This window comes from Topomyia yanbarensis, chromosome 2 (assembly GCF_030247195.1).
Source record: "Topomyia yanbarensis strain Yona2022 chromosome 2, ASM3024719v1, whole genome shotgun sequence".
Taxonomy (NCBI): Eukaryota; Metazoa; Arthropoda; class Insecta; order Diptera; family Culicidae; genus Topomyia; species Topomyia yanbarensis.
This window is the reverse complement of record NC_080671.1, coordinates 177,268,821-177,281,799: the sequence shown is the minus strand read 5'-3', so window position 1 is coordinate 177,281,799 and position 12,979 is coordinate 177,268,821. Positions and strand designations below refer to the sequence as shown.

The following is a 12,979-nucleotide window of genomic DNA, read 5'->3' as shown; positions in this document are numbered from 1 at the left end:
CGAATTTTTCAGTATTACTCATCAGAGAACCCTCGAAAGTTGGCAAACCTCGTGGAGCAATGGGGAGCTAGGAAGGTGGCTACATTCGATAGTCCCTAAGGTATCGACGAAACCTTGGTTCAAGGGGATGGATGTGGGTCGTGACTTCATTCGTGTGATGTCCCGACTCATGGCGAACCATTACACGCTGGATGCACATCTCCGACGTATTGGGCTCGTGGAGAGTGGTATCTGCGCTTGTGGCGACGGTTATCACGATATAGAGCACATAGTCTGGGCGTGCACCGAGTACAGTTCCGCCAGGTCTCGGCTTATGGACACCCTCCGGGCCCGAGGAAGACCACCCAACGTCCCGGTCCGAGATGTGCTGGCAAGCCGCGATGTCGTCTATATGTCCCTTATATACACCTTCATAAAAACCATCAATATCCAACTTTAACTGCCCCTTTTTCCTTATCATTCTCAGAAGCGCTCTCTTCCACCTGTACCATACACCCACGATGGTTTGATGCGACTCCAAGGCGACACAAAACATCCCTGTCGAATGAGCCAACAAACACGGGACCTAAAGCACGAACATCACACGCACAACTCGAAATGTAGCCGATCAACATCTGAGCCGCACTACGAAATCGTCTGGAGAAACCCCTGCCATCTCGAGAACGACCACCTGGCGTCCCAGTACATGATTCTTCCTGATGAAGACCACCCTGATTCTGTAATCCATCCGTTGATCTCCCGAAGTCTGAAACTGAAATAATGTTCTCCCCCTGCCATGTTTGTCCACCCTACTTCCCCTGACTCTTATACGCAGAAGTAACACCCCTTCCCCCCCCCCCCCCCCCCAAATATCTTCATGAAGCATTTAGCTCTTCTTGCCTTTTCTAGTTTTAACTATTATATTATATGATCTCGTTGAAAATGCCCAACTCTACTACCACATAAAATAACTCTAATTAATGTCTCCGAATCTTTACAAAATTTAATCACGCCCTCTAATTATTTCTACTTTTAAGATAGTCGTAAAAATTTTCCCCCTTAGTATTTGCTCCAATAATCTCATTGCTAAAAATGTCAAACCATATTGCCATAAAAACTAAATGACCCCTCTAATCTTACGAAAATTATACTACCCCCTTGTGTATATGTATAGCTATAAATTAGCCTTAGTTTAATTTCAAAAATCAATATGTAAGCCCCTAGTTTTAAGTAATTTAAAATGTAAAACAAAACAAAATTGGCACCTTTAAGCTAACGCAAACCTGCCTTATCAAATAAACGAATTGAAAAAAAAAAAAAAAAAAAAACAAATAGTTTCATGAATACGTGGTTTATTATTCATAATTTCAGAAACGGTTTTCAGTTCACGAAATCGTGATCTTGTTTTCATAAATTTATGAACAGATTTTTTTCCGTGTACGTAGCTTTACGTTTGTTAGTATTTTAAAATCGCGTACCTTTCGCACATTCGCGTGTGTTCTTGGATGATCGCGCACGGACCGTGAATCTAATACTTAATTTTCGGTGTACGGTTCAGATGCTTGAAGAAGATGAGATCTTCCATATCACTAGAGTCACCATCCCGGTCATGGCGCCATGAAAGGTGTTGTCTAGGGGATATGAGCTTTATTTTTTGATTGGTCCAACTGAATGTATGGACCCAAGTTGCTAGGACGGAGCGTATCACCTTATTGTTATCAAGTTTGCGCGATCGCAGGCGTAGGTGTGCGTGGTTGATCGCGAAGGGTTTAAACGTTTGTATGTTAACTTGTTTGTCGCATGTACTTGCGTGCATGTGACTTCGCGTGTGTGAGTTCGATTTTGTAATTGTATGGCCATTCACATATTCGCGTGTGTTCTTGGATGGTCACGAGGACCGTCATTCGGATATTCAATTTTCGGAGTACGGTTCACATTCTGACAGGAAGTGGATATGAGAGCTTTCCTTTTTTAATTGGTCCAGTTGAAGGCATGGACCTAGTCTGCTGATACCAAGGCTAGAGGAAGTGACCAATTCATGATCGCGCGAGTGGTGAGTTAATGCTTGAGATCGCGTTTGTATGTTTATATGTGCTTCAACGTTCATATAATTATCAAGGTGTTTTAATATTGGCGAAATCGCGGGCGTAAGTACGTGTAGATGATTGCAATTGCATATGTTCGCGTTTATGACCAGGTTTGTGTTATCGCGAGGGACACGAGCGTTTGTAGGAATACGAGTGAATATTCAATTAATTGTGTTGGTGTTAGTATGAATCTGGTTTAGGATGCAGTAATAAAAGGAATCATAACATGCCGAATAAAGGAAAAAATATGCAAAGAGATTTGTTAGAAGTGTGTAAATTCACCTATACTATTTTGGTGTACATGAGTAATGGAAAAGCAATAATAGAATAGAAGTACAACAAAACCGACTAATGAAGTACAAGTACTACATCACTCAACATATACAGAACAAGCTAAGAAACAACCCTAAAAGTTTCTGGAATCACGTCAACGAACAGAGGAAGGAAGTCGGTTTACCATCTCATATGTCACTCGACGGGGTTCAAGCATCAACTTCGTCCGAAATTTGTAATTTATTCCGCTAATATTTTAGTAACGTTTTATTCTAATTCTTAACTGATTCTTAACTTCTTCTTAACTGATATTCAAATCTCGGAAGCTCCTAATGTCGTTCCTCAACGTTAATTACGTTAATTTGTTTCAATATTAAGTATAAAGCTAGCGTACTGTAATTTCTTTCGAGAAAATCATTTGACTCGTAAAACAAAATTCTTATTTTTGAGTCACCCTAATAAGTAGTGAAGTTCTTTTCCTATGTATGGAAATGTCCAGTAAAGCAATTCAGCGCACAAACATTTCTTTAAAAACAAAATTATGAACATTCAAACAAAAAAATGAGCCACTATAATGGGTAATATAGTTTTGCCTAATAAAATGCATAGGGCTATTAAGACCGTGGGGGAAATTTGGACCCCCTCGATTCTTCAGAAGAACGTAAGGATTTCTGACTGTCGTACATCTTCGTGGAACCGCTATTTTAAAATATTAATTTTGGCAGGTGAGTCTAATTCTTTGGTTTGTTTAGAAATGATATACAATGTGTTCCATTTTTTTGTCATTCTCAAAACATAAACAGTAATGGTAAAATCGTGATTAAAGTAACAAATAAAAGTAAAACCAATAACAGTGTTTTGGATAGTTTGAAGTTCCTTTTTATGGCATGCTTTTTGTTTGAGTAAAAACACTGATATCACCACTTTTGGGCGAAATGAGCGTACGGGGCTATTCGGACCCCTATTCCACCAACCACCGTTCAGCGGCATGTGCCGACGCAAGCGATTGCGAAGCCACAGCAATGAAAACATATGATACGCCGATCAACAGCTGTGATTACCCCGATAGATTTTTATTTAAACTCAATTTATTATTTTTGCTTATTAAGAGTTTCTCAAATAATGATTTCATAGGTAAACATAATTCCATTGCTGGAAGCACCCTATCAGGTTTTAATGAAAATTTCTGGAAATGAAGAATTGGTCACGAAAACCCACTTTGCATAATTTATTTTTCCAAAAATGATCTAGACTGTCTTTTGAAAAGGGTCAGAAAAAATTACCAATTTTTTTCAAATGACTATGGTCTAAAAATGACAAATCCTACAAAAAATGTTGAACGAGTGATTTGCACAAAATTAGTCAAATTTTTTAATAAAAATATATAAAAAATTCTTCATCGACTTCATCGAAATTTAAAGTCGATTTACAAAAAAACTCCATCTTTGATTTGGATGAAATTTTGTAAAAAGTAAACAAAAAATTATTTTAAAAAAATATTATATATATATTATAACAACCTTAAATGAAGACTGAAAAACTGGAAGACTGGTAGACGTGCCCGTGAAATAGTTTATAAAATCGTAAAATACCTAGAGTTTCGGATTCTCCTCACCAGTAACTAGCACCTTCTTGGTACCAGTTAGATGCCAAATCTAAACTGGCACTTGTTAGACGCTAAATCCAAGAGGTCATAGATCTTGAACGACTAGCTTGTACCGAGTGATGTCTCGGAAGTACAAGCACAGAAGCTCGGACTTTGCTGGTGAGGAAAGCGGAATCCGAAATAGTTTTTTTTGGTTTGGTTTAGATTTAGCATGTAACTGGTACCAAGAAGGTGCTAGTTACTGATGAGGAAATTTCTAGACGCTAAATACTAACTTTAAGTTAAATATTGTGCCCTTTCACACTAAAACAAATATTTTTTTGCTAAATTCCAGGCATTTGGTACTTAAACCAAAAACTGGTTTGAGGTCCACTTTTCCCATCATCGAAGCCCGAACTTCTGTGTTTATACTTCCGAGATGTCACTCGGGACAAGCAAGTTGTTTATGTTCTTGCGAGACATATGACTTTTTGGATTTAGCATAGTGTACTAATTCAAGAGCATGGATATTGAATTGTGTCCAATATATTAATAATCATGAAATAGTACAGGATGATTGAAAAGATTCATGAATACTATTCCGTATATCGTGAAATAGTTTACGAAAAAATATGCTTGGATTTTGTGAATTACTTCACAACCACGAAAACCAGATCATGTTCAAGATGTAACAAATTATGAATCAGTTGACGTCGCATAGTCGGAACCTGTATAAAGTTCGAAAAGCTATGAATACAATCGCGATACAGCATTTTGTTTTACGGATTATGCTCAAAAAGTTTTGAACTAGTTAGAGATTACTGGTTAGGGAAAGTTATGAAAATTAGAGCCATAGTACTCAAGGAGATCAAGGATGTGAAGTAAACAGATCGGAAAACTAGAAGAAGCAGGGTCATTAGAATAAGCTTAATATCGTGTGGGCTTAATCTTTGTCTTCTGTTTGAGGGTCGAGCTTAGGCAGTATAACTATGAATCACCCGAGTTCACTAAAATGTGTCCTGGTAATGATAGACGTGTCCATCTTTACCGTGACAACCGGTTGTCGATTTCATAATGGTAAGGAGGAATAATGATTATAATAAGATGACCGTCATAACCGTATTTATATTTTAAATAAAAAGATGATCAGTTTCAATTGCTCTCAGCAATGATTCCGATGAGTGAAAGATTCAGATGAGAACCGTCTTACAGTTTCCAATTCATTGGAGTGTGAACCGTAACTCAATAGGCATCGCTTACATGTTTTGACTGCTAACCGTTTCATTCTCTTTTGTCTAGCCATCTAGATTGCCATCAGTACCGTGATGGAGCTCATCACTGCTTTCAACCCGTGTTTTAAGTTGTTCTGCAAAAGATGGATTCCATGAGAAACCGGCCGACCACAAAATATGACCATCGTCGATTCGAACGAAACTTTGAAGTTGTGTTCGGTTTATGAATCTCCATGATTTTCTCTGACAAGTTCAAAATTTTGATACAGGGGGAATTTTTCAAAAAGGCGTAAACATTTCTACGTGCTTTCATTTCAAAAGTGTTTTGTTCGGTTACTCTGTTTTATACAGCATGACTTTCTGAGAACGAGTTTCAGTGAATAAAATATTTATTCACTGAATATTCATGTACAAAAAAAATATACACTGAAAAAAAAATTTGTGCCATTTTTCACAAAACAAAAATTTGTTTTAAAAATGTAAATCGCAAAAAAAAACATTTTTTCTATTTTTTTATATTTTGTCAATGAAAACCGAAAGAGAAAAATTTTGAATGTGATTGTATGATGGAGAACTTATCGGTAAAAAAGTTTTTCTAACAATAACTTTATACATGTTTTCAAATTTCATACTAATTGATATACAACACTGTAATTTTATTAACGAATATAATTCTATGTATCAATTTAAATCGAAATGCATTTAACCAAAATTTTAAAAAAATTTTGGTTTTTGAGATATTTGGAATTTTGTTCCAACAAAAACAGTAAAATCGTGTACTTAAGCCATGTTTGAAAGTTATTCGCGTAAGTCCATCATAAAATGTCAAAAATCAAAGGTTTATCGTTTTAAAAATGTAAAAGAAACTTTTTCAGTATATTTGGGTCATGGAGAAACTTTCAAAAAAAAAGTTTATTGAACAACAATTTTTGACATATTTTTATAATTCATACATACAGTCAAAAATGCCATTTTCTTTTTGAGTATGATTCTAAACGCTATTTTAAATTAAAATGCTCTTAACAAAAATTTTCTGAAATGTAGTAGTTCTCGAGATGTTTTAAATTTTGTTTTAAAAACACAATTCTTTTGTTTTTTTCAACCTTTTCAGAAGTCATTCGCATTTCTTCATCAACAACAATAGGTTTTTCAAAAGACCCATAACATGTCCTGTAACTTCTCTTTTGATATCAAGGCAATATTATAATCCATTTGAAAGTTAAATGAAAATAATCAAAATATAATTGAACTATTTAGTTTCATCATAAGACCCTATGGTATTTTGGTTGTTTTCGTATATCTTTCAAATGGTTTACAATATCACCTTAATGTCAAAGAGAAAGTTACAGGAAATGCTATGGTCCTTCTGAAAAACTTATTGTCGTCGATGGAGAAACGAAAATAACTTCTGAAAAGGTCGTAATAGAACAAAAAAATTGTGCTGTTAAAACAAAATTTAAAATATCTTGAGAATCACCACATTTCAGAAATTTTATGTTATGAGCATTTTGATTTAAAATAGCGTTTAGAATCATAGTCAAAAAGAAAATTGTATTTTTGACTGCAAATGGTAGGTATGAATTATAAAAATATGTCAAAAGTTGTTGCTAGGAAAACTTTTTATTGAAAGCTTTTCCATGATCCAAATACACTGAAAAAGTTTCTTTTACGTGTTTAAAATGATAAAAAGTAGATTTTTTACATTTTATGATGGGGTAACGCGAACAATTTTTAAAAATGGCATAATCACACGAATTAACTGGTTTTGGAAGATTTTTGTAAATTGCATTTCGATTTAAAATGATACTTAGAATATATTCTGTAATAAAATTGAAGTTTTGTATGTCAATTAGTATGAAATTTAAGAACATGTATAAAGTTCTTGTTAGAAAAACTGTTTTACGATAATAATAATTGCCAAACAGTGTACCTCCTATAGCCCGAGCGCAGAAAATTCTCAAGAGGAGGGGTTTGATTTTTCTATTACTGTAACTTTTACCCAAGCAGAACAGTTAGTTATTCGGAATTAAAATGATTGATAGTTCAAAACTTTTCGGACGCTAAGCAGTACTGCTTCTCTCGATTCTGACGGTAACCTGTCGTCAAAGATACCAAGTGGGACCAGGTCTGAGTAAAATATTTGCCTTTTGCTTTTCGACGGATCGCTGCAAGACAAATTCAACGATTTTGCTCCAACACTTATCGCAATTTATATTCCAAGTCCTTATTTCGCACCCTTCTCGCCGTATCCAGTGAGATGTTGAATATTGCCTGCGTTATGTTATCGTTTCATCATACCGAAAAGGACATGAAGCCCCATGACATCTTCGTTAAAGGCCAGCTTTCTCAAAACCGCAACTCAAGCTGCCATCGGTCGAAGAGTGCAAAAAATCCCTGATTTGCGTCGAAAGCCGCACAGAACGCAATGCCTTCCAAGGACACGAAATGAGCCCCGTTATGAAATGGCTTCATAATTTGCGAACAAACCGTATCATTGTGAAGGCTGGTTCCATCTCGGCCGGGCGTGACGGGACGACCTTCCGCTTTGCGTCAGATGAATTACGACCAAGTTCCGCGAAAGTTAATGGAAAATCTCTTTAAATCACTCCTTCCATTCTGCTCGGTTCGGCTGGGTTGCTTGTGTATATTCTAGAGGGTAGTATAGTATTTGGTAACAGGAATTAGGTGTGGGTTGCCGAAGCAAAGCCTTTGATAAAAGTTGCTGCTGTTGCCCGGCGCCTAGCATCAAACAAGTTTGGTTGTGATGCGAAAAGTACGTGCCATCCTCGGCCGCTGGACAGAATCCGAGCCTGGGACAGTTGGGATCCACCACGAGCCACGAGCACTAATCCCGTGCTGAGGCGCACAATATAATGGAATCGTGGGCGGGGGAGCGTTCGGTAGCTGAGATGGAGAAAAATTTTCCGCCGTCAGAAAAACGAACAGACTGGCAGATTTGGACTGCGATTGGAATGAGTAAAAGGAGATCTATATTATCCGAATGTGCTGCGAAGCGGGAAATTTGATAAGTAGTGGGGCAACGCTTTGATTTTGTTATCAACTTAATGGTTCGGGCTTTCCGGAGAAAAGAAATTTAGGGCAAATTCGACGGTGACAGCTATGTCGAGTTCCGGATGGTCAAAATAGTATAATCAGCTGCCGCTGTCTCATCTAGAATGGAGATTAGCAGATAACAAATTATAAATCCATTGGCGGCTTCCTAATCAATATCGACTCTACTTTCGAAATCTGCGTCCTCTTTAGGCTCGCAGCGGTTTAAAAATCAATCACTTTAATCTCTTTTTTGTTGAATATCGTCAAATGGAGGCGTCTTGAATGACAGGATCATTTTTCTACTGAATAACAAAAATCTTTGTTAAACCAACTAAACTATGTAATTTATGTTAGACTAAATTCGTTATCATTTTATACTCATGAATGTAGGCTGTAGCGACTTCGGTTTGGAACGACAACCATCCATATATCGATAAAATAAGCCTATTTTGTTCAACAAATCAATAATTATGTTTATATTTGTTCCTCTTGTAAATGTCCTGTCAGCCAATATGAGTCCAACCCAGTCCACTAGCAGGAGCGACTTCGAGATTGCTACCAATCCATGCGTCAAATGGTCCCACGACACGCGTACACCTTATTCTCGGTTCCCGCACACCGGCATTGGCAGAAAGTAATCATTATAGAAAGTTCCAAAGTTGTTCGTAATCAACGGTAAATTCATGGGGGGCTCGGCCCTATTGACAGAACAAATCATGTGCAAGTGTAGGAAAAGTTTTAGTGCCACTAAGTACTTTTTCGAAAGTTTCTAGCCACTGCTCAAATGATTCTCACGCTCCTTTCTCGAACCGTCGTCGCTCGGCGGCATACTTTTTCTCTAGCCCGGGGGGAATCTTATCAGTTATTTGTTCCTGGCAGATGGTTTGGTATTATGGTGGTCCCGTTTGCCCATATACCACTAACCATTGACTTATTGCTGCGAGGGCAACAGTTTGGCGAAAACAAGAAAAGTTTTAATTGAAACGTTCGCTGCTAGAGCTGACTACTGTTAGGATTGATCATTTGTGGTTGATTAGGCGAAAAACTTATATTTTTCCTGAAAGCGACGGCAAGTTATGATTGCCATGACACGGCTCCAGATAATTGACTTTCAAGAACTAAATTCGATTCTTACCAACTGAAAACGATTCGATTTTCAAATTTAGTTTTCTGCACACGTTGGTGCAGTTCATCACCACAAGACATTGGTTGGGACTTCACTCGTTTTATGGGTGCTCTCCGTACTTGATAAATCACCCCCTCAGCACTTCTCGACAAAAAGCTCGACTGTCGGTAGAGTAACCACTACTAGGCTTAGACCTTTGATTTATAGCTGCCTTGCCGATTTGTGTGATTCGTGTTCCGGTCTAGGTTGAACGTTTCGCATCATAGCTCGATCAATTGGACAGTGTCAAACGAACCAACGAGCCGGACAAACACAAGAACATTAAGGACAAGAAACAACACTCCTTTCTCGTATGACTGTGATATAAAACCACAAAGAGATGGTGCACTGAAATGGCAATAAATTTTCACCACTGGACCAAAAGATCTCGAGCCGAGCTGGAACGAAAAAGCTGTTTTCACTATTTTATTTCGCTAGTAGTTGGAATGAGCAAATTTATTTTGTATTGTGAAGAAACTGCAACTCCAATACCATCCTACGTAAAAAAACGTTTCGGAATTTTACTGGTAACGAATCCATTTTTGTTTTATTCCTAAGAGTTTTTCACATTCAACAAGTTACTTTTTATGAAAATTGATTGGAAAATAATAGAGATGTGTGAACGAGAAAATTATATAATTTAATATGAATGGCAAAAGGCTCAATAACCCCAACTTCTAGTATTCGGACAAAGGTCAAAAAGCTTCCGTTCGATTTCTGAGATTTTTTTGCATTAGAAAAACTGCAAAACATGTATGATTTGCATCACGGAGCAGAAAAATTATTAAAAATAGTGAATTTTGCGGACAAACTGGCCCAGTATCCTCTTTCATGTATTTTTCGAGTAACAGAAATATCTTCATTCAAATAGTTAGGTTCTTTCCTTTAAAATGAGGTATGAATTTTAATTTTCTGAGTGCCACTTCAAAAGTTATTTAGTATATTTTTCTTTCATATTTTCCCTTGGCACCAATTTCAAACATTTAAAGGGAAGTGGGCAGGGGTCTAGAATAGTCCAAATGAAATTTGGCATCTGAGCTTGCTTTGACATTGGTCACAATATGGGAGGCCCCCCTTTGAGAATTCAATTTTTATCAATACTCTACTCTACTCCACTATACATTTTCAGATAGATTTATTATTTTAATTATTTATTTAAAGGCTTTAACCTACTGGGTCATTTGAAATTTCAATAATTTACATCGCATTGTAATGTTGTTCATGATTTGTAATACAAGTATAGAATCCGTGACAACTTTACAGCTGGTCGAGTAATCCTGCGTCCTTCAGAAAGGCCAATAACACTTCTTCTCGGGCGGGGTCGTTTGCAAAGATCTCTCTAATGGAGAGCGGTAGTTTGAGGTGCTAGGTATGTCGGCTAACTCTGGACAATTTACTAGGAAGTATTCCACAGTGGTTCGGGTACCACATGTAACGCATGTTGGTGGGGGAACACGCGATACGGCGTGAGCATGTGAGACCTTCGTATGCCCAACTTTGAGCCGCGACAGTACTCAGTGTTTCCTCCTATCAATCCGGTCTGTCCAGCGGTCGGGCGAGCCTTTGATTCGATGAAGGTGTCCGGTTCTGCCGCGCCAGTTGTGTACGAAGGCTTCGGGAATCCCTGACTTCAGCTCACCCAAAATATCTGCGGCCGGGACGAGTCGGCTAGTGTGTCTTCCCCTGGCCACCATGCGATCAGCCTTTTCATTACCATCGATACTGCAGTGACTGGAGACCCAACAAATTGTGGTGGGTGGGTGATACTCGGCTTCGATGGCCTGGATGAAGGGGTGGCGGGATTTCCCCGACCCGAGGGCGAATATGGCCGCCAGAGAGTCAGACAGTACAACGACGGGTCTATCTTCCGGTTTCTGAACCAATGCAAGCGCGATAGCCGACGCCTCGGTAGAAAACACCGAACATGGCGCCGGTAGGCGGAAGGATAGTCCTTCCCCTATTCCGCTCTTTTCTATTCCGACCTCATCACCGCTCATGGAACAATTGGTGAATATCCGCACGTGATTTTTATACTTTGTAGCCATCAGTCGGTTATATTTGGCCCTGGCCTCACTATCGCAGTGCCGGCTCTATAGACAAGCTTGTGTCAAGATTGGGTCTGCGGTTGTGCCAGGCCCGGTCTGGAACTCGGTGGCGATTGGTGGCAGGTCGACGTCTGTATATTCGCAATGGATCTCACTGAACATCCGTAACAGGAAGCAGTCCACTCCGGCTGTCCGCTCCAAAAATCCCAGTGCTCTTCTGGCGATGATGAGTCCGGCCGCTCAAGGAAGGGGTAGGATCCCGTCCTCCACACCGATCGCTTCAGCAGGCGTGATGAGTAGCAGGCCAGAAGCAGCGCGGATCGGTCCGTGATATAGGGGACTTAAAATGTTGATAAAGCCTTCCATATTATAGGCCGTCAGCTCCACCCCGTAAAATATCTTGCTGTGGATAAGTGCTTGGCGGCGATTGCAGCGCTTGTGCCACAGCTGCCTCCGACATTCGGCTTTGATCTGTCGAAAGTGTGGCAGGATGGTAAGGAGACGGTCTATGGTTATCCCCAGGATCTTCGGTTCTTTGCGGTAGGGGACAATCACCCCGTCCAGCAGGATCGGCCTCCCTGTTGCGATATGATTTGTGTTGCAGCAGCGCGTAATCATGCTATTAGTAGGAGACATATTAAACCCGACTGCTGCAGCCCATCGGCTCACCGCACTTACGGCGGCTTCGTCTGGTGGTCCTTCCCATCGCGACCAGCACGATGTCATCGGCGTACACGAAAACGTAGATCTCCGCCGGCAGGCTGGCGAAAAAAGAGTTCATGGACACCTGAAACAGTGTGACGGCGAAGACTGATCCTTGGGAGACCCTGTTGTCCTCCGAAAAGGCGTCGGATTGACCACATCTGATTCCCACACGAAAGGTGCTGTTAGATAGGTAGTCGCTCAAGAAATGGCCCATGTTTCCGGTGATACTCCAGTTGGCCAGCTGTTGCAGTACTCCGTGACACCTCACGGTATTATAAGCCTGCGCCACGTCAAGTATAGCGATACCGGCGTGCAGGCCATCAGTTACGAATTGAAGCACCACCTCTCCAAAGCTGGCGAGATAAACACATGTTCCTGCTCTACATCGGGACGCAAACTGTTGTTGATCCAAGAGTTTACACTCCTCCTCTAGGTCCATCAGCCCAGCATGGTCTGTTGACCATTCGCTCCATCGTCTTAGCGAGGCAGAGGAGCAGGCTGATTGGACGGAAGTCATCCGGCGCTCTGATCTCCTGGCATCGCTTTAGGATAGGAATTACTAGAGCTTCCTTTCATGAGGCGGGCATCGGTTCACCACTCCAAATGCAGTCCAACCGGTGGAAAATGTTGCAGTAGGGGATAGCCAACGTCGTCCAGTCCAGCAGACTAACCGTGTACCGATTCCAATGCTGCACGATGAAAGGTCGGTTGTACACTTGGCCTGAATCGGATTTGAAGCGAACGGGGTTTGCTTGATGCGTAGGAACGCAGAAGGGCAGCGTCTGTAGACAGTAAAGCGAAGTGCCTGCCTAGCTCGTTAACGATAGTCGTGGGATCGAGCGTTGTGCACCCAT

The 12,979-nt window shown here is 39.9% G+C and overlaps 1 protein-coding gene across 2 annotated transcripts in view; it reads right to left on the bottom strand.

Annotated features, from left to right (window-relative positions):
* The window catches only part of LOC131682226 (uncharacterized), a 500,520-nt gene that overhangs the window by 343,919 nt on the left and 143,622 nt on the right, over nt 1-12,979 (bottom strand). The gene's annotated exons all lie outside the window — the stretch shown is intronic.